We start from the raw sequence: 20,643 nt of genomic DNA, 5'->3' as shown, positions 1-20,643 counted from the left end.
TGGACCTCCTAAAACCACTGTTCCCGCCTGCCCACGCCGCCCGCCGCTGGAATGGGACCGCGCCGCCCGCGGACTGCGCCACGCCGTGCACCTATGTCTTCTCCGCGCCTGGCGTTGCTTAGACCCGCCTGCTGGGGCCGCCTGCCTCCTCCATCTAGGTGGCCGCCACTCTGCTAAACAGCCCCCAGCCCACACTCCAGCTGGTTCCTCCACTCGGACTCGCGCCCTGGCGCCCTTCACCCTGTGCCCGCCCACCCCCGCTGCCTGGGCCTGGCCATTCCGGTAAGCAGCCACATGGAATTACTGGGGGGGGGGGGCCGCCAGCTTTGGCCCGCCATCTTGGACACGTGGAATCACTGGGGGGCCGCCATCTTGGCCCCACCATCTTTAACCCCTCCCACCTCATGGCCTCACTGGAGGCCTCGCCATCCTTAACCCCTCCCACCTCATGGCCTCACTGGAGGCCTCGTCATCCTTAACCCCTTCCACCTCATGGCCTCACTGGAGGCCTCGCCATCTTTAACCCCTCCCACCTCATGGCCTCACTGGAGGCCTCGCCATCCTTAACCCCTCCCACCTCATGGCCTCACTGGAGGCCTCACCATCCTTAACCCCTCCCACCTCATGGCCTCACTGGAGGCCTCGCCATCCTTAACCCCTCCCACCTCATGGCCTCACTGGAGGCCTCGCCCACCTCATGGCCTCACTGGAGGCCTCGCCATCCTTAACCCCTCCCACCTCATGGCCTCACTGGAGGCCTCTCCATCCTTAACCCCTCCCACCTCATGGCCTCACTGGAGGCCTTGCCATCTTTAACCCCTCCCACCTCATGGCCTCACTGGAGGCCTCACAATCTTTAATCCCTCCCACTTTCCACTCCTAACCAATCCTAGGAGTCGGCGGCCATCTTTCCGGCCCGAGCCAGGCAGCTTGGCACTTGCTCTGCCTGCCAACTGCCTGCGCGGGCCAGGACCTCTGCCTGCCGCTTGGACCTCCTAAAGCACCGTTCCAGCTTGGTTCTCCGGTCACCGCCGGGACCTCTGGCCGGTTTGCCCCACCCGCCCCGAGCCAGGCTCACTGGCGGTGCTCCTCGGGGCCCAGCCTCAGCGTCTGGCGCGTGCCTGGAAGCCATTTTGTCTCCACGCCGCCTGCCCGGCAAGCCATGCCGCCTGCGCACCCCCACTGATCCCACCTGCGCCAGCCGCCAGTGCCGTACACACCAGCCACCGGCATCCACGCGCCCCAGCTCCACCACGCTTCCAGCAGCTTCTCAGCGCTTCTGTCGCAGCCAGCGCTGGCTGGCAACACTTCACTCCGGTAAACTGCCTCCTTCCCTTGGTTAGCGGGTTCCGGACTTGGGTCTTCCGGTCCACTGGGACCCAAAAATCCAAGCACTTGGTGACCCATTGTCCCCCGGTCCACTGGGACCACGCTGCGGATGACCAGGTCATCCTCCGGTTTTGAGAAGGAATGAAGACGTTCTTCCCTATCTCTTAACCTCTGTTTCCGAACGATTGAGCAGGGAAATCGGGGACGCCCATTTCCTGTTCTTCGTTTCCGCCCGCGAACCAATTATGGGGAGTCGAACCTTTATACTAGCAGATGCCCTGAGAGCCTGTCTGCCTTGATACGAGTTGGGAAATAGGTTGCGGTGGCCCAGGAATAGTTAGGAACTTTTATAAGTGGTCTGGTATCCCTCCAAATGCTCTCCCCCATCAGCTTCCATTTATTTTCCCGCTAGCTGCCATTTTGTGATGGCGCGTAGTCGCTGCCTGGTGATGTCACAGTCGCCATCTTGGCCCGCGCCAGACTGCAATTTTGCTGGGCGGCCCGCGTGGGCGCGCCCTAGGTGCTGTGGGAAACGCCGGGGCTGGGGCGACACCCTCTGCCCGTGGGGAGTCTGCGTTGCCATTCTTGCCAGACACCAGCCCCAGGACGTGCTCTTTGTGAGTATAGGTCCGTCACAGCTGACAGAACCTTAACATAGTATCTAAGTTTTAATTCCAGAGAGAAACAGGCGGAGATGGAGCATACACTCTTGACTTTGCCAAAAAGCAGATCCCTGGTAGCTGCCCTTTGGCTGGCGGTGGCGGCTCAGCCCTCTGGAGCGCCACCTAGGTGTGGAGGACTGCAATGACAACTACCTCCAGGAGCCTGCCTCAAGTGGGGCAAAGCCACGCCTACCAATCAGACTGCTCGGCGTGTGGACAGGAGGGCCACTGGAACAATGCCCTTGGAAAAGGGTGAGCCCCAGGTGCCTCAACACAGGGGGAGCACCTTTCCAGACCAGGCCCCGCCGCTGGCCCTACTCAGCCTGGCTGAAGACTGATGGCTCCTGGATCCCTCAACCTCCATCCTCTTTGCCAGCTCAGGGTAGCTCTCCAGGTACTGAGTAAACCAGTCTCCTTTTTGGTCACCTGCTCAATCTCATGATTTGTTTTTTTCTTTAATAGCCCTTGCCTGTTCAAGCCTCCTCAAGCGCACATCACTAAGCTGTCCAGGGTAACCTCCAATTCGCACTGCAGCTATGCACCCACCTGCACCCCCTTCTGGGGGACTGGACTCCCAACTCCTCCCGGCCTGGGGCCCCTGACGACGCCCCTTGACAGCAGGAAGAAGCTAGAGGGTCCAATCGTCATCCATTATCCCTACCATCAAAAGGCCGGAATGTTAAGTTGGGTCCTGCACTCATGTGACTTTGTGTCACATGACCTCTGCAGGGCAAGGGAGGGGCTGAAACCCCCGCGAGAATTGGGCATTCCCGCGAGTAAACCCCCATCTCGCGAGATGCATGCCTTTAAAAGGAGAGCCCGCGTCCTCTAGCTTCGGACAGGCGCGCGGGCCCCACGGTGCCTTGCCCTGATCCCCGGGAGAGCCGTGCCATTAAAACTTTACATGCCATGTGTACCGGACCTCTCTCGTGTTTTTCACACTCCGCCGTATGCACATTATTTTTATTTTACTCGCATTTAATTTTTTATTTTACTTATCAACAAGCAGCCCCAGCTACTTACTGAGGCTCTTTGCAACTCAGTAAGACTGTTTCAAAAAAAAAAAAAAATAGGGTTAAGGGTGTAGTTCAGAGGTAGAATTCCCCTGGGTTCCATTCCCATTACTTAAAAAAGGAAAAAAGGACTTTAGGATCCTGTTTCTGACATACAGTTGACCCTTCTTTAACTAATCTTTGAAAAATGTTTTTCCCATCTCTGTTTTAGTTCCTATAGTTAAGCATGAAGAGGAACAAGACCATCTTTAAAATTATGGACATACAATGAAATTGGATGATCAAAATTAGGAATTGGTAAAGAATGCTGTATATGTCCAAGTGCTTATTGTTTTTAAATATTGAGATGTTTTTAGATGCTATATAACTTAGATGATGAAATTCAATGTATGAATTTAATTTGACAGTTATTCATTGACTAGTCATTGGGTTAAAAACAATAAGGACATAGAAAGAAGTATGATAAGTCATCCACCCTCAAAGAATTTATAGTCTGATGGGAGAAGACAACATACACATATTTAACTATTAAAAAAATTGAGCAAGTGAAGCCAGGTGTGGTGGAACACAGCTGTATTCCCAGCTACTTGGGAGGGACAGGAAGAAGGATCAAAAGTTCAAGGCCAGCCTGTCTCAAAATAAAAAGTGCTGCAAGGTAGCTCAGTAGTAGAGTTCTCCAGAGTCCAATCCCCTGTACCATTCCCCTTCCCCCCCTCCAAAAAAAATGTAGCAAGCTCTATAATAGAAGCACTCAGCCGAGGAGGCAGGGACACAACAGAAGTGAGAAGGTAAGGGCAGCATCAAGGAAGAGATGTCACTGAATCTGGCCTGGAAGTATATGATTACGATTGCAAAGCACAGCACAGTGATGATTTATTTAGTTTAAGGTGTTTCTGGTTTTGTTTTGTGCTTTTTGTTTTGGTCTTTTTTGGTTTGGTTTGGTTCTGGGTTTGTTGTTGTTGGAGTTTTTTAGTTTTTCTCGGTGTTTTGTTTTGTTTTTGCAGTAATGAAGATTAAACTAGGAGCATTCTACCTCTAGTCTATTCCCCCACACCTGTTTTATTTTATTTTTTGAAATAGGGTCTTACTAAGTTGCTGAGACTCGCTAAGTTGCTAAGGCTGGCCTTGAAGCTGTGTTCCTCCTGTCTCAGCCTCCTAAACACTGGGATTAGAGGAGTGAGCCACCACACCTGGCTGGTAATTTATTTCCTACAGACCCAAATGTCCTCAAGAAACTCTATGATGAATCTCTAATGTGGGGTGAGTGTGGAAAATCCGGGTCAAGGCCCGCTTCTGGCATCCTTCAATCTACACCAGCTGACATTTTATGAGACGGGATATCAGCAGAAGCACGCTTTCACATTCCTGCGGCCTTGTTTCCCTCCCTTTTTATCTTTACAAAATTGCTATTGACGAACACATAGGACATAAACACGGTGTGATTTGCGTTCCACAAGGGGACGGACGCACTTGTTCTCCAGGGTCTTCTAGAGTTCACTGCTTGCTGTCTCTCTGCACAGGAGGGAGCCCAGCAAGCCTCCTCCCGTGTAGACTCCAGGCAGTGTCTCCAAACAGACAAGGTGCAAGCCTCATGCTAAATGTTGGCTAGCTGGGAAAAAAAAAATGGTGATAAACAAGTCTTCTTGTAAGCAGGGAGACTTGTCTTTTCCCTAAGTACCTTCCTTCCCATCGTATCTACTCCACTAAATAACTAGAATGGGAGTTTAAGAAACCCTTTGGGAGAAGGCCATCTCACACTGGGCGTGTGCCTTGGGAGGAAAGCCGTGCTGCTCTGACAAGTCCCTTCCTTATTTCGTAAGTCTGTAGCAGCACTGTCCGGGCTTGGGCATGCTTGTGTCTGACATCCTTTTGGTCGTTCATCTAGGGGAACATTATGGATTACAGGGAAACACACCCCTTGTCTTTTACAGTAACCTCAGCCATATTTCTTCTGGAGACCAGTAATTCTTAAAAAATCATTGTTAGCTACTGTAGCAAGAAAAAAAAATGAGTTAAGTGTCTGTGATTTACTTAATGGATATTTTTGCTTTCTGCAGTTAGGGTAAATGACATTTATGTGCAATCTGGTTTATGTTGCTTTGAAATGCCTTATTAAAGACCAAAAAAAAAAAAAAAAAAAAAACCAGAAAAGCTGGGCACAATGATACATGCCTAATAATCCCAGTATTTGGGAAGCTGAGACAGGAGGATCACAAGTTCCAGGTCAGTGGTAATTTAGCAAGACTGTTTCTATTTTGAAAAATAAAATAGGGATTGGGGTGTAGGTTGGCAGTCCAATGCCCCTGGGTTAAATTTCCCATAGTACACACACACACACACACACACACACACACACACGCACACATTTTTTAAAGACCAGGCAAAATGTTGAGCTTTGTCAGATTCAGGAGAAAATCTTCCCTTTGTTCTGACTGACACATAATTCTTTTCACATCCACTGACAGACTGAGGTACTGCAAAGGGTGTGAGGCCAGGAGGTTGTATTTGGCTCAGACCAAGTGGCAGACATTTTCATGCAACAGAATTATCTCTACAGCCAAGCAGCTACAAACTATCTAATCAGTTTAAGAAAAACCACATGACAGTGTGTGTGTGTGTGTGTGTGTGTGTGTGTGTGTGTGTGTGTGTGTGTTTACTGGAGATTGGATCCAGGGGCATTCTACCTTTGAGCTATACTCCCAGCCTGATTTTATTTCTTATTTAGGAACAGGGTCTTGTTAGGTTGATGAGAGTCTCACTAATTGCTGAGACTGTCCTTGAACCCGTGATCCTCCAGTCTCAGCCTCCCAAGTACTGGGATAATAGGTCGCACCAACATGCCCAGCTCAACTTGTGATGTTCTGAGTTTTTTTGTTTTTTTTTTTTAATGTGTTTGTAGCTCTCATTGTCATTTTATTATCATGTTACATATTAGCCATAAAATAAAGAAAAAAACAATTATTCAAATTCATCAAGTCGAAAAGCTGCCTCTCCAAGCAGTCCTCTTAGAACTGGGTGTATTTTTCAGAAGTGACAGTTGGTTTGGGGAGGAGATTTCCGCATAGGAAGCCTGCAATTCCTCAGCATTGCCCCAGAGCGATCTTCTTTCCTTTTAAGACCTTGTTTTGAATTTTTCCGGGTGGCACTGCAAATGTTTCTAGCATCTTTTTGTTTCCATCAGAGTCTCACCCGTTTTCTTCTGTGTCATACCAAGACTGAATTTCAGCAGTCCTGTGCATTACCCAAACCAATCCAACACCCCTGGCCCTAGGAGGATTCCAGGCTCACTTGTTTCCAGGTAGCAGCCAGACTGCCAGCTCTCAGAATGAGTCATCTGAGCCTGCTGGAAGTCACAGAGAAGCACCCCAGTGGGACAGGGCAGGGAGCTCTTTTGAAATTCCACTTTGCCAAAGATTCTGAAGCCTTTAGAAATGCCATCAGACTTTCTTATTCATGTCTTCGTCCACAAAATGGAAATCATCCTAGAATTATGGTACCTAATTTTATTTTATTTTATTTTATTTTATTTCATTTCATTTCATATGCATTTTGAAGATGAAAGAGTTGCATTTATTTTGCTTAGCAGTCTAAAATATTTGGGTCAGAAATACGACATGTCATGTATTTGGTGGCTCTTCCTTGATTTTCTGGCTCTGGACTCATTGCTTATACACTCAAATTCATCCTGACTTCTCACTGATGACTATTTTCAGTTGACTTTACTCTTGGTATTTTGGTGTGTGTGTGTGTGTGTGTGTGTGTGTGCGCGCACACACACACGCACATGCACACACACAGTATGGAAATGAAACCCAACGGCATTTTACCTCTGAGCTACACCTCCTGTCCTATTTTTTATTCTTTATTTTGAAACAGGGTCTCACTGAGTTGTAAAGGGCCTCACTAAGAAGCTGAGGCTGTCTGAGAACCACAATCCTCCTGTCTCAGCCTCCCAAATGGTGAGATAACAAGCATGCACCGCTTTACACATGGCTCTACTTTTGTTAAACTGAAAGTTTTTATTGCTTCAAAAAGCAAGCCAGGTATGGTGGCGCATGTTTGTAATCCCAGCTTTTGGGAGGCTGAGGCCGGAGAATTGCAGTTCGCGGACAGTCTCAGCTAATTAGTGAGGCCCTTTGCAACTCAGCAAGACCCTGTTTCAAAATAAAGAATAAAAAACAGGGCAGGGGGTGTAGCTCGGATGTCAAATTCCCCTGGGTTCCATCCCCAGACCCTCAAAAGACAAAAAAAAGAAAAGAAAAAACAGAGTCATCTGCCACTAGAAGACTGTTATTTCAGCCACCCAGGAAAGCTGGTTGCTTCAATAACTCCATCTATCAGAAGCCAATTAGGAAAGCTCAATAAATAAGCAAATTTGAAAATCACAGGACCAAAACAGCAAAGCAAGCTTTTAGATATTAATTAGAAGGCATTAGAATTCAGCCAAGTCCTGAATGTTTCATCTTTTACCAAGGATGGAGACAATGAATATGAAGGAAGCATAACACTATTTATTTCTATTCACATTAGTAACTTGAGTTCTGTTTTAGACACAATCATACATCACTGGAAACCTATGTACTATATTTAGTTCAAAATATTTATTTTGAATGTGATTAATATATGAAATATATAAAATGAAAGTTGTATATTTTGGCATATTTTTACCATGTTCATAATATTTCATCTAAGATTCAGAACAAATAATTTTAGTCATTACATGCGCTAAAAACAATTTTGAGCCTGGCGTGATGGCGCACGCTTGAAATCCCCGCGCTTGGGAGGCGGAGACAAGAGGATCGCACAGGTTCGAAGCCAGCCGCGCGCGCTGGCTTAGGAGACCCTGTTTCCAAATAAAAATGTAAAAATACGTCTGGGAGTGTAGCCCGGAGGTAGAAGGGCTTCCAGGAACCCCAGTACCAACAAAAAAAAAAAAAATTTTTTTTGAAATGATCACAAAAAGGCTGGGGAAGTAGTTTAGTGGTATAACACCTGCCTAGGATATGCAAGGCCCTGGGTTCAATCCTCAATACTCAAAAAGAAAAAAGAAAAAAATGATCACAAGTGATCTCAAATACAAGTCTCTCCCTCTTTTCTTTCCCCTTCTGTATACACACATACTCTATTGATTTGGTTTTTCTGGTTGGGGGGATGTTAGCTGGAGTGTCACCCTTTGCCCATACTTCCTGAATCCCTCTACACACCTATCCGGTGATGCTGACTGAATCCATGGATGGTCTAGGAACGCAGACACAGGAGAATGAGACTGAACAGCAAAACAAAGAGTTGAGGAAGTGAAATAGGACTGTGCTCCTGCCCTGGCTGTGTTTACACAAGGGCATGTCTCGCAACAGCGCCATCCAAAAAGGAAAGGAAAAAGTGAATTTGACATACTCAGGCGGTGAGGTCTATGCAATTAAGAACAAATCGAGTTGAATGCAGAAAAGAAACAACCGATGCTCATGGAATCATGTGGGATTTTTTTAATTCCTTAGTCATAGACTTGATTAAATTTACAATGTAATCTCAAATCACAAATGTCATTTATTTCCTGATTAGCCAATCCCAAATAAAAAAAAAAGTCTATGCCTCCTTAAGATAAAGGCATATATACTAGCAGTGTTCCTCGGTCCATCAACTCTGTGAGCTTGACACAGGCCAATTCCTACAGCATTGATGATGCTTCTCTCTGGCTAATTAAGAAAAGTATCAGCCAGGCATGGTGGCTCATACCCATAATTCCAATATTTGAGAGGTTGCAACAGGAGGATCACAGGTTTGAGGCCAGCCTCAGCATTAAGCAAGACCCTGTTTCAATATGGGAAATAAAGAAAAAGGGTTGGGGGTATAGTTCAGAGGTAGAATGCCCCTGGGTTTAATTCTCAGTACCCAAAAGAAAAGTATCACACTAGGAAGCACATAAGTATTAAGAGGTCAGAGGCTGGCCGGGTGTGGTGGCGCACGCTTGTAATCTCCGTGCTTGGGAGGCAGAGACAGGAAGATCACGCAGGTTCGAAGCCAGCCGCATGTGCTGGCTTAGGAGACCCTGTTTCCAAACAAAAATGTAAAAATAGATCTGGGAGTGTAGCCCGGAGGTAGAAAGGCTTCCAGGAACCCCAGTACCACCAAAAAAAAAAAAAAAAGAGGTCAGAGGCTTGCCAAGTGTGGTGGCACACACTTGTAATCCCAGTGCTTGGGAGGCTGAGACAAAAGAATCACAAATTCAAAGCCAGCCTCAGCAGCTTAGTGAAGCTCTTTGCAATTTAGTGAAACCCTGTTTCCAAATAAAATATAAAAATAGGTCTGGGGTATAGCCCTGAGGTAGAATGCCCTTGGGTCTTGGGTTCCATCCCCAATGCAAAAAAAGAAAAAAAAAAAAAAAAGAAGAAAAGAAAAAGAAACTCACTGCTTGCCTTGGCAAAAACTATCCAACTATCCAGGAAAATAGGCCCTACTGCACAAACATTATTTTATGGTTGCCCTGGTCGTCTGTACCGAGTCTTCATTTTATAGGAAGTCCATAGGACCAAGAATGAGTGGCAGGCTGGAGATCAAAGACCTAAAAATTTACATCCCTTACAACCTCTGGAGTAGTTCAGACAGTACTTGAGTGGGCACTGGGTTTGGACATTGTAAATTCCCTCCATTTCCAAGTTGATGTGAATCTTACATAGCAGTTCAAAAGAAGGTCAGTTAATGCCATCCAAATCGAATAGCAAGGTTTGCCTACATGAACACCTATGCATCTATATACATATTTGTGTAAACTTGAATGATGAACTCAACTCTGCTTCTTGGCTTAAAAGCCTGGTATTTACTTTAAGTTGAAGTGGAATGTTAGAGAAAAAGTCACTGATACTTCTCCCAAGCATCCACAAAGTTCATAATGAAAACATGTTTTTGCATCCAGGTGCAGTGAACCATTCCTATTGTGATCCCAGCTACTCAGGAAGCTGAGGCAGGAGGATCATAAGTTCAAGGCCAGTCTGGGTAACTTAGTGAGATCCTCTTTCAAAATAAATTGTAAAGCCAAGTGTGACGGCACACACTTGTAATCCAAGTACTTGGGAGGCTGAGGCCAGAGTTTGCAAGTTTGCAGTCAGAGAAAGAGAGAGAATTTCTTGAGCATATATTACATTATTACATACCAGATACTTTTATCTTATGTTTATTCTCACAACTTTCTATTAAATTTGTATTATCTGTATAAGTGACCAATGTGAAGCCCAGCGTTTTTTTGTTTGTTTGTTTGTTTTTTTAATCCACATACTACTCAAGTCAACGTGGTCAAAAGGCTGCTCTTAGCTGGACTTGGTGGCACATGCTTGAAATCCCAATACTCGGGAGGCTGAAACAGGAGAATCACAGGTTCATAGCCAGCCTCAGCAACTTGTGAGGCCTTTTTTTTTTTTTTTTTTTTTGCTGGTCTGGGGATGGAACTCAGAGGCATTTGACCTCCAAGCTACACCCCCTGCCCTATTTTTTTTTTTTTTTGAAACAGGGTCTCACTGAGTTGTGAAGGGCCTCACTAAGTAGCTGAGGCTGTCTGAGAACCCAACAGCGATACTTCAGTCTCAGCCTCTCAAAGGCTGGGATTACAAGCCTGTGCCACCACTCCAGACTGTGAGGCCTTTTGTAACTTAGTGAGACACTGTTTCAAAATAAAGAATAAAATAGAGATAGGAGTGTAGCTTGGAGGTAGATTGCCCCTGAGTTCAATCCCCAGTACTACATACACATACACACAAAAAGAGGCTGCTGTTTTCTATAAACTCAAAAAGGAAAAAGGAATGTTCAAATAATTTCTTGATAAGTGATTTATATATCATTTATATATCACATTATGGTTCACAAAGGCAAGATCTGTTGACTTTAATTAAATATTTTTCATGCAGCAAAAATAGAATATACTTTTATGTTATGAATAAAATTGAAATGAATATGACAGTTTGGGGTTTGGATAAAACATAACATATTTTTAAAAGAGTACACATTTGTTCCAAATGTTCCTGAGCAGTGTTGTCCCGTTCCCTGATGCCCATGATGACAGACTCGCCACTTGAGGAAATGATTTATTAGCACACTGTAGTCACATGCAAGTATGAACATTCCAGCTCGCTGGATTCCAGCCCTGTCCGCAGCATAAGCCCGAGCTCTGAGCTGTTTCTCCACACACGGGGGTGTTCTTGCTCTGAATAGACTTCATTTTTCATTTAGCTCTCATGTGTTTGATAGATTTTAGTGGGGGGGAGGGTGCTGGGAATTGAACCCAGAGTGTTTCTATCCCTGAGGTCTATCCCCAGACCTATTTTCTTTTTCTTTCTTTCCTTCTTTCTCTTTCTCTCTCTCTCTCTCTCTCTCTCTCTCTCTCTCTCTCTCTCTCTCTTTCTCTTTCTCTCTCTCTCTTTTGTAGTACTGGGGATGGAACTCAGGGGCATTCTACATCTGAGCCACATCCCCAGCCCTAGTTTATTTTTATCTGGAAACAGGGTCTCACTAGGTTGATTAAAGTCTCACTACTTGCTGAGACTGTCCTCAAACCTGTGATCCTCCTGTCTCAGTCCCCCAAGTACTGGGATTACAAGTGCCACCATGCCTAGATGAAGTCTGTAAGATTTTAAAGGAATTGAGAAGCTGGGCACAGTGGCATACTCTTATAATCCTAGTACTTGGGAGATAGGAGGATCGCAGGTTCCAGGACAGACAACCTCAGCAAGTAGTGAGACTGTCATCAATTTAGTGAGACCCTGTTTTTAAATAAGAAATACAATTTGACTAGGGGTGTGCCTCAGAGGTAGAATGACTCTGGATTCAATTCCCAGTACCTCAAAAATAAACAAACTGAGAAATTCCACATATAAAGCTCAACACTTTACCAGTGCCATTATTTTCCCTTTATTTTTGTGCTGTACTATAGAATGAGCCTGATAAGTCGGGTCCCTTCCCCACATGATCTCGCAGTGAGAACAGGAGGTGGAACCCCGGAAACCAGAAGCGGAGATATCCTGAGAATCTAGGTGCCTCGAGACTCCAAATATCACGAGACTATAGATGTCACGAGAGAATCGGCATGCCTATAACACATCGGTGCCTCTGATCTGCCACGTGACTCAGCCGGCAGATCAGGACTATGCGCAACTCTCCAGAAGCGTGGCCTGTCAGTCCCTTTCCCCCACAGCTGGCTGACTCTCCAGAGGGGCTGGGTCCAAATAAAGCAGCAGTCTCTGATAACCTGTTTGGTGTTTTTTCCTTCCTCCTAAACCCCCTAACTCTATTTTCATCTTTCATCTGTTGCCAGCCCTGGGAGGATTTTGGGGGGTTTCCCTCCTTTTTGCCACCAGCAGATCGACCGCGAGGTCCCGTGCTGGTGCTTGGCTTGCAGGCATGGCTCTGCCCACCGCTGCCACCCCTGCCACTGCCACGGCGTGCAGTCTCCAATCCCGCTGCCACTTGCAGGCTCCATACAGCCACTGCAGGCTCTGCCAGCTGCCAGGCCGCCAGTTGCACCCACCCTGAGCCGGACTGGTTGGGGTGCACGTCTCACGGCCGCTGGCGCCTGCTCAGCCTGCCGACCACCTGCGCGGGCCAGGACTTCTGCTCACAGCTTGGACCTCCCACAACTGCCAGTCCTGCTCGGCATTCTGGGCACCACTGGAACCTTTGGCCATTCTGTTCTGCCTGCCCCGAGCCAGGCTCACTGGGCAGCGCACAGCCCAGGCTCAGCGTCCGCTACAGTCACCAGTGCCAGGTTTGACTTGCAGGTGTAGCTCCACTAACTGCCACCGCTCCATTCCACCCGCCCCCAAGCTAGGCTTGCTGGGTGGTTTGCCCCGTGGCCTGGCCTCAGTGTCTGCCACACGCCTGTAAGCCATTTTGTTTACACGCTGCAGGCCCGGCAAGCCACATCGTCTGCACACCACCATTTGATTCCAACTGCGCCAGCCACCAGTGCCACCCACACCAGGCACAGGCGCTGCATGCCCCTGCTCCACCACGCACCCAGCAGCTTCTCAGTGCTTCTGCCACAGCCAGCACTGGCTGGCAACACTTCACTCCCGTAAGCTCCCTCCCCTTCCCTTGGTTAGTGGGTTCCGGACTTGGGTCTTCTGGTCCACTGGGACCCCAAAATCCAAGCACTTGGTAACCCACTGTCCACTGGTCCACTGGGACTACCCTCCAGATGACCAGGTCATTTTCTGGTTTTTGAGAAGGGACTGAGACATCTTTCCCAATCTCTTAACCCTCATTTCCAAACGATTGATTAGGAAAATGGGGATGCCTATTTCCTGTTCTTCGTTTTCACCCGTGAACCAATTATGGGAAGTCGAACTTCCAAACTAGCAGAGGACTTATGCCCTTAGCACCTGTCTGGCCTTGATATGAGTTGGGTAATGGGTTGCGGTGGCCCAAGATTGGCTAACAACTTTGTAAGTAGTCTGGTAAATGGTCGAAAGTCTTAAAGTCCAGGCTTTTTTCTTCCTGCATTACTGTCCCTCCAAATGCTCTTCCTCATCAGCTGCCATTTTCCCGTCAGCCACCATTTTGTGGCAACACGTGGGTGCCAGCATCTGACCCAGCTGGGTTGCAGGCACCACTTTCTGAGGATCTCCTCACCGCCTCAGCCACCATCCTATCCCAGGACAGCCTCCCACTCTAACCCGCACTGTTCCCCCTGCCATCCTCCTTTTTAAGGAACCAACTCAGGAGGCTTTTCGAAAAAAATAAGAAAAGCTGAGGATGGTCCTCAAGTTCCGATCCAAGATTTGGTTAACATGGCATTCAAAGTTTTAAATTCCAGACAGGAACAGGTGGAGATGGAGTATACACTCTGACTTGCCAAAAAGCAGATACCTGGTAGCTGCCCTTCTGCTGGAGGTGGTGGCTCAGGCCTCTGGAGTGCCACCTAGGGGTGGAGGTTAGCAATGATGACTACCTCCAGGAGCCTGCCTCAAGTGCGGCAAGGCCACACCCACCAATCAAACTCTGCACAGCGTGCAGCCATGAGGGCCACTAGAACAGTGCCCTTGGAAAAGAGTGAGTCCAGGTGCCTCAACACAGGGGGACCACCCTTCCATACCAGGCCCCACTGCTGGCTCAGCCTGGCCGAAGACTGACATCTCCTGGATCCCTCAACCTCCATCCTCCTTGCCAGTCCAGGGTAACTCTTCAGGTAGCAAGTAAGCCAATCTCCTTTTGGTTGCCTGCTCAGTCCTTCTACCTTTTCAGGTCCTAGTTTTCCTTTTCCGATTTCGGTACAGGGGATTAATGGCAAGCTCTCCTGCCCACGCACTACAGGCCCTCTTACAGGACAAAATTGCTCTGCCTGAAGCTCAGGCCAAGTCTAAAAAGGGCTCCGCTACAACAGCCTCATGACAAATTGTCTTGCACAGTTTTGGGAGCCACTAAGCTTCATTTTCTGGGCATAATTCTTGTTGATGTTTTTATTTTAGCAGGTCCACTTGTTTACATAGTATGGTGCTCTCCCAGAGCTTACTTATGGCCAGACAGCCATAAGTATTAAACTCTCTAAAATTTTTTACTGATGCTCCTGACCCAATAGCAGGTTATCATATGACCAAACTGACCCAAACCCACTCACTGCTAAAAGAGTGGTGTACGTCTTTCTCAGGAAAATGCTACAATATATTAATAAATCCAGTGACAATCAACCCCATATCTTGAAGGGCTCCAAGGGCCAATAGCTGCTGGGCTCTTTCCCTTCCAGGCAAGGGCCAGTAGCTGCTGGGCTTCTGTCTTTCCCAGGACCTACTCTCACAATTTGCCTTTTCTTTTAATAGTTCCTCGTCTGTTAAAGTCTCCTTGAATACACACCACCAAGCTGTCCAGGGTAACCTCCGACTCCCACTGCAGCCATACTCTCACCTGCCCACTTCCAAAGGACCCAACCTCCTCCAGCCAAGTGCCCCCTACAATGCCCCCTGACAGCAGGAAGTAGCTTAAGACTCGGTCTCCACCCATTATCACCAAAAGGCCAGGATGATAAGTCGGATCCCTACCCCACGTGATCTCGTGAGAACAGGAGGCAGAACCCCGGAAACCAGAAGTGGAGATGTCCCGAGAATCCAGGTGCCTCAAGACTCCAAACATCGCGAGACTACAGATGTCGCGAGAGAATCGGCATGCCTATAACACATCGGTGCCTCTGATCCACCACGTGACTCAGCCGGCAGATCAGGACTATGCACAACTATCCAGAAGCGTGGCCCGTCAGTCCCTTCCCCCACAGCTGGCTGACTCTCCTCCGGAGGGGCCAGGTCCGAATAAAGCAGCATTCTCTGATAACCCGGTTGGTGTTTTTGCCTCACTCCTAAACCCCCTAACTCTATTTTCAACCATTCAGAACCCAAAGCTAATTCATACTAGTTAGCACCTTACCACTGAATTACATTCCCAGATTTCTATTTTGATTATTTATTTATTTTTGGTACTGGTGAGCTACACACTCACCGCATTTTTATTTTTTACTTTGAAACAGGGTCTCAAAAAGTTGCTGAGAATCTGACTAAATTGCTGAGGCTGGCCTAGAACCTGCGATCCTCCTGTCTCAGTGTCCCAAGTACTAGGATTACAGGTATGTGCTACTGCCAAGGTACAGGATCTTTTATTTTTATAGAGGTTCTTGCTGAATCATCCAGGTTGGCCTCCAATTATTGTCCTTCAGGCAAGCAAGGCTACCCTGCTGGGCTTCATGGCTAGGCTCCTCAAGGGAAGTGTAATAGCCTTGACCCAGGAGAGAGCTACATTGATATTTATTCCCAGGAAGCAGGGAAATTTACACTTTTGAAAACACTAACCAAACAAAAGGGCCTTGTATTAGAAAAAGTGGGGTTTTTATTTGTTTGTTTTTGTTTGCAGTACTGGGGATTGAACCCAGAGGCATTCTACCGGAGCTACAACCCCAGCCCTATTTTATTGTTTATTTGGAAACAGGATCTCACTAGGTTGCTGAGTCTCCTTACTTGCTGTGGCTGTCCTTGAACTTGCGTTCCTCTTGTTTCAGGCTCCCCCAAGTACTGGGATTACAGGTGTGCACCACCACACCTGCTAGAAAAAGTTTTTTAAGTCTTCTTTTTCATTCCTCAAGACTGGTAAAATTGGTCACTACCTAATACTAATACTGATTCTTATCCTAAATTTGGGGATTGGTCATGGTCTCTGTGATTTGAGAATTAGGAAGAGTTATGGAAACTGACAGAGAGACATCTGGGTTCTTACCTGGAGTGTGTGCCAACTCAGTTATTTAAGAATCAAAACCACAGCCGGGCGTGGTGGCCCACACTTACAATCCCAGCACTTGGGAGGCTGAGACAGGAGGATCGCGATTCAGACAGCCTCAGCTACTTAGTGAGACCCTTTGCAACTCAGTGAGACCCTGTTTCAAAATAAAAAAATAAAAAATAGGGCTGGGAGTGTAGCTCAGAGGTAGAATGCCCCTGGGTTCCATTCCCAGTACTGAAAAAAAAAAAAAAAGAAAGAAAAAAAGAATCAAAACCAGACTATTTCTATTTGTAAACGTGGCAGAATTTATATTCACCTTCTCTCTTCTGCCTCAATAGACTTTATAAGGAAATGTGATGACACATATTAAGTGCTTTTTTTTTTTTAGTGGTACTGGGGATGGAACCCAGGGGCCTTCTGCCTCCAGGCTACACTCCCAAACCTATTTTATACATTTTTTTTTTCGGAAACAAGGTCTCTTAAGCCAGCAGAGGCTGGCTTTGAACCTGCATGATCCTCCTGTCTCAGCCTCCCAAGTGCGTGGATTACAAGCGTGCGCCACCACGCCCAGCTCTATCAAGTGCTTTTAACTATTCAGAATGTCCTAAGAATAAATTGATACCTCAGCCTGGTATAGACTATAATCTCAGTATTTGAATGCTGAGACAGGAGGATCACAAGTTTGAGGCTAGCCTCTGCATCTTAGAGAGAACCTGTTTCGAAATCAAAAAAAGGGCTGGGGATATAGTTTGGGGATAGAATGCCCCTGAGTTGGTTCCCAGGTACAAAAAATAAAAATAAAATAATAAATAATTAAGCTGAAGCTGAACATGGTGACACACCTATAATCTAACTACTTGGGAGACTAAAACAGGAGTATCACAGGTTCAAAGCCAGCCTCAGCAACTTAATGAGACCCTGTTTCAAAATTAAAAATTAGAAAAGGAAACCGGCGTGGTGGTGCACACTTGTAATACTCACGCTTGGGAGGCTGAGACAGAAGGATCACACTGGTTCGAAGCCAGCCTCAGCTACTTAGTGAGGCTCTCTGTAACTTAGTGAGACTCTGTTTCCAAATAAAATATATTTAAAAAAAAATAGGTCTGGGAGTATAGCCCAGAGGTAGAAAGCCTCTGGGTTCTACCCCCAGTACCACCAAAAAAAATTAGAAAAGGGCTGGGGGTGTTGCTCTGAGGTAAAATGCTCCTGGTTTCAACCCCTAGTATCATAAAATAAATAAATAAAATAATATTTTAAGTGGGAGTAGAGGCGTGTAGCTCAGTGGTAGAGTGCCCCTGCATTTGACCCTCAGTACAAAAAAAATAGTAAACTTGATTTTCCAATTCTTTCCACCTTTTCTAGAAAGAACCTGTTTTAGAACGGTAACTTTCCTAGAAATAACTATTATAGGGAGGAGATTTCTTCCTCAGTCCTTGCTTCCCATTAGAACAATTTCAAATGAAAGGCACAAACAGGAAAATAGAAGAGGTTCTGCTCAGCCTGGAAACCTTTCCCCTAACACATAGGCGTCTGGGGAGGTCAGGATGGAAGCATCACGGCTTCGTGTGTCTGCACCACTTTCACCATGTGGGAAACTTTCTCACAGCTGTCTAAGTGAAACCCTGGCGAGTGGACACGTCTCTGAAACAGCTGGTATGTCTTCTCACGGGATCTGGCCAGAACCTCTGCCCACTCGTTCCCTGCCCTGCTCATCTCTAATCTAAATGCCGAACACACCTAGGAATGGTTTTCCAGGGCCATTCGGTACAAGGAGAAGACTCTTGGTCTGAGCTCTGGGCTCCCCCTCATCCACCCTCCCCCTCCCCAGTTTGCCTGTGGTTTTATTGTACCAGGTCTTTTTTCCTTGTGGATTATCATTTCCCATCCCCTAGAGCTTGCTCTTTTATTTTCCAAAACCAAGCTATGCCAAACAATTTTGAAAGGTCTGACATTGTGTTGAAGCATGTTATAGCTTGAAAGCTAAATCCTAACCAAATTCTTTTCATCTGACAAAAAAAAAAAAAAAAAAAAAAAAAAAAAAAAAAAAAAAGAGGCCTCAGAACGACAGGGAGACAGAGCCCAGGCAGCCGTTCTGACACCAATATAAACTCATACGAGGAGTTGCATAAATAACACAAATAGTTGCATTTGATTTCACACATGAATAAAGTAATTCCATTATTCAGCAAAAAATAAGTAGCATTATTTTTAGATGGCAAATTGCTGTGAATGTGGATGAAGAAGTTCAAGTTTAACCTGAGCAACTTAGCAAGACCTCATCTCAAAATAAATAATAAAGCTAGGTGTGTTGGCACACACCTATACTTAGGAGGCTGAGACAGGAGGATCACAGGTTCAAGACCAGCCTCAGCAACTTAGCAAGCCTCTCAGCAACCTAGTGAGAGCCTGTTGCAGAGAGAGAGAGAGAGAGAGAGAGAGAGAGAGAGAGAGAGAGAGAGAGGAAGGCAGGCAGGCAGGCAGGCAGGCAGGCAGTCATGCATGGTGGCGCACACTTGTAATCCCCACGCTTGGGAGGCTGAGATGGGAGGATTGCACAAGTTCAAAGCCAGCCTCAGCTACTTAGTGAGGCTCTCAGCAACTTAGTGAGACCCTGTTTCCAAATAAAATATTTTTAAAAATAGGCCTAAGAGTATAGCCCAGAGGTAGAAAGCCTCTGGGTTCCACCCCCAATGACCACAAAAAAAAAAAAAAAAAAGAAAAAGAAAAAAAAAGAAAGGAAGGAAGGAAAGAAGGTTGGGCATGGTGGCATATTACTATAATCCCACTACTTGGGAGTCTGAGACAAGAGGATCACAGGTTTAAGACCAGCCTCAGCAAATTAGGGAGACTTTCAGCAACCCTATTTTATAAATAAATAAATTAATTAATTAATTAATTAAGTAAGTAAGTAAGTAAGTGAGTGAGTAAGGCTGAGACTCTGAGTGGTAAAATACTCCTCGGTTCAATCCCCTAAACCACAAAGAATTAAAAAGTAAATAAGAAATAAAAATAAAAAGACCTGGGGATATAGCTAAGTGGAAGTGTTTTCCTAGCATGGGTAGGACAGACCATGGGCTCAATTCTCAGCACTGAAGAAAAAGAAGGAGAAAGAGAAAAAGAGAGGGAAAGGAATGGAAGGGAAGAGAAGGGATGAAAAGACCTAAAAAAAATCAGTATGATTTAAATTTATTTTCATATGTATGGCATTGCTCAAAGTACAACAGATAAAATTTTAGGTAGAATAAATTAGGTATAAGAAATTTTCATCTCTTCAATGTACTATAAAAGATAATGGTGTTCAATGTAAATAAAGATTTTGTTTTAAAATATGACAATGTGAGACTTCCGGGAAGATGGCAACCGAGAAAAGCGGGGCTTAAGAGCCCCGCTAACAACCAATCTCCATTACCACAAAATCAGCGCCTTTCATAGCCAGAAAACACCATCACCAGTGAAACAAAAAATCACCAGGCTCCAGAGAGAAAGCAGACTGAGAACAGAGCTCAGAGCCACAGAGGAGATACACTGGCCTCACGCCCGAGACCGCGGCAGCAGCGCCATCCTGCCGGAGGCAGTGGCGACTTCACCTGACGGCTACAGCAAGCCGAGGTGAGCCGCTGCGGAACAGCCAGGCAGGATTTCTCACTGCAGGTAAAATCTAAAGCTCCCAGTGGCTGAGCTCAGCAGGGATTCAGAGTGGAAATCAAAACCAAGAAGAAATACGGCAGCCTCACGGCCGAGGGCATAGCAGCGGTGCCATATTGCCACCGGCGGCAGCAGCAGAGAATTCACCGAATCCAGTACAGCTACATCTGTGTACTCAAGAACAGTGAGTCAAATTGTGGGCCCCAGAGGAGAAATCCCAGTACTGTACTCCCTGGGACTTGACCCAGTGGGGGAGGAGCGGTGGCAGAGATATCACACCATAGGAGAACGTGCAACCTGGCACCCCCCACAGTCTAAAGCAGCCTCTATCGACTCTCTGGGTCGGAGACTCTGTGATACAACCCAGTAAAGGAGTAGTGGGGTCTGAGATACTACAGACTAGAGATCCAGAACACCTTAAGTGAAGTCATAGTGACCCAAGGGAAGAACCCAGAGAAGGCACAAACTTCCGAAATCATGGGAAAGAGGAATAACACTGGAGCAATGAATGCCCACAACCACACAACATCAGAACCCGATAAAACAGAAAATCAGAGATTTCTAGAAGATCAAATCAGGAAAATAACTGTAGAAATAATAGAGGTGCTTCGAAAAGAACTCAGAGAGAGCCAAAAAGAGATAAAGGATGCAATTAATGAAGTAAAGGCCTCAATTCAAAGCACAAACAACCGATTAGACCACATAGAGAACAGAATCTCGCTCTTAGAAGATGAGCAATCCAAAAATGAACGCAG

The sequence above is a fragment of the Muscardinus avellanarius genome (assembly GCF_963383645.1).
Source record: "Muscardinus avellanarius genome assembly, chromosome: 8".
NCBI lineage: Eukaryota > Metazoa > Chordata > Mammalia > Rodentia > Gliridae > Muscardinus > Muscardinus avellanarius.
This window is presented reverse-complemented; position numbering follows the sequence as displayed.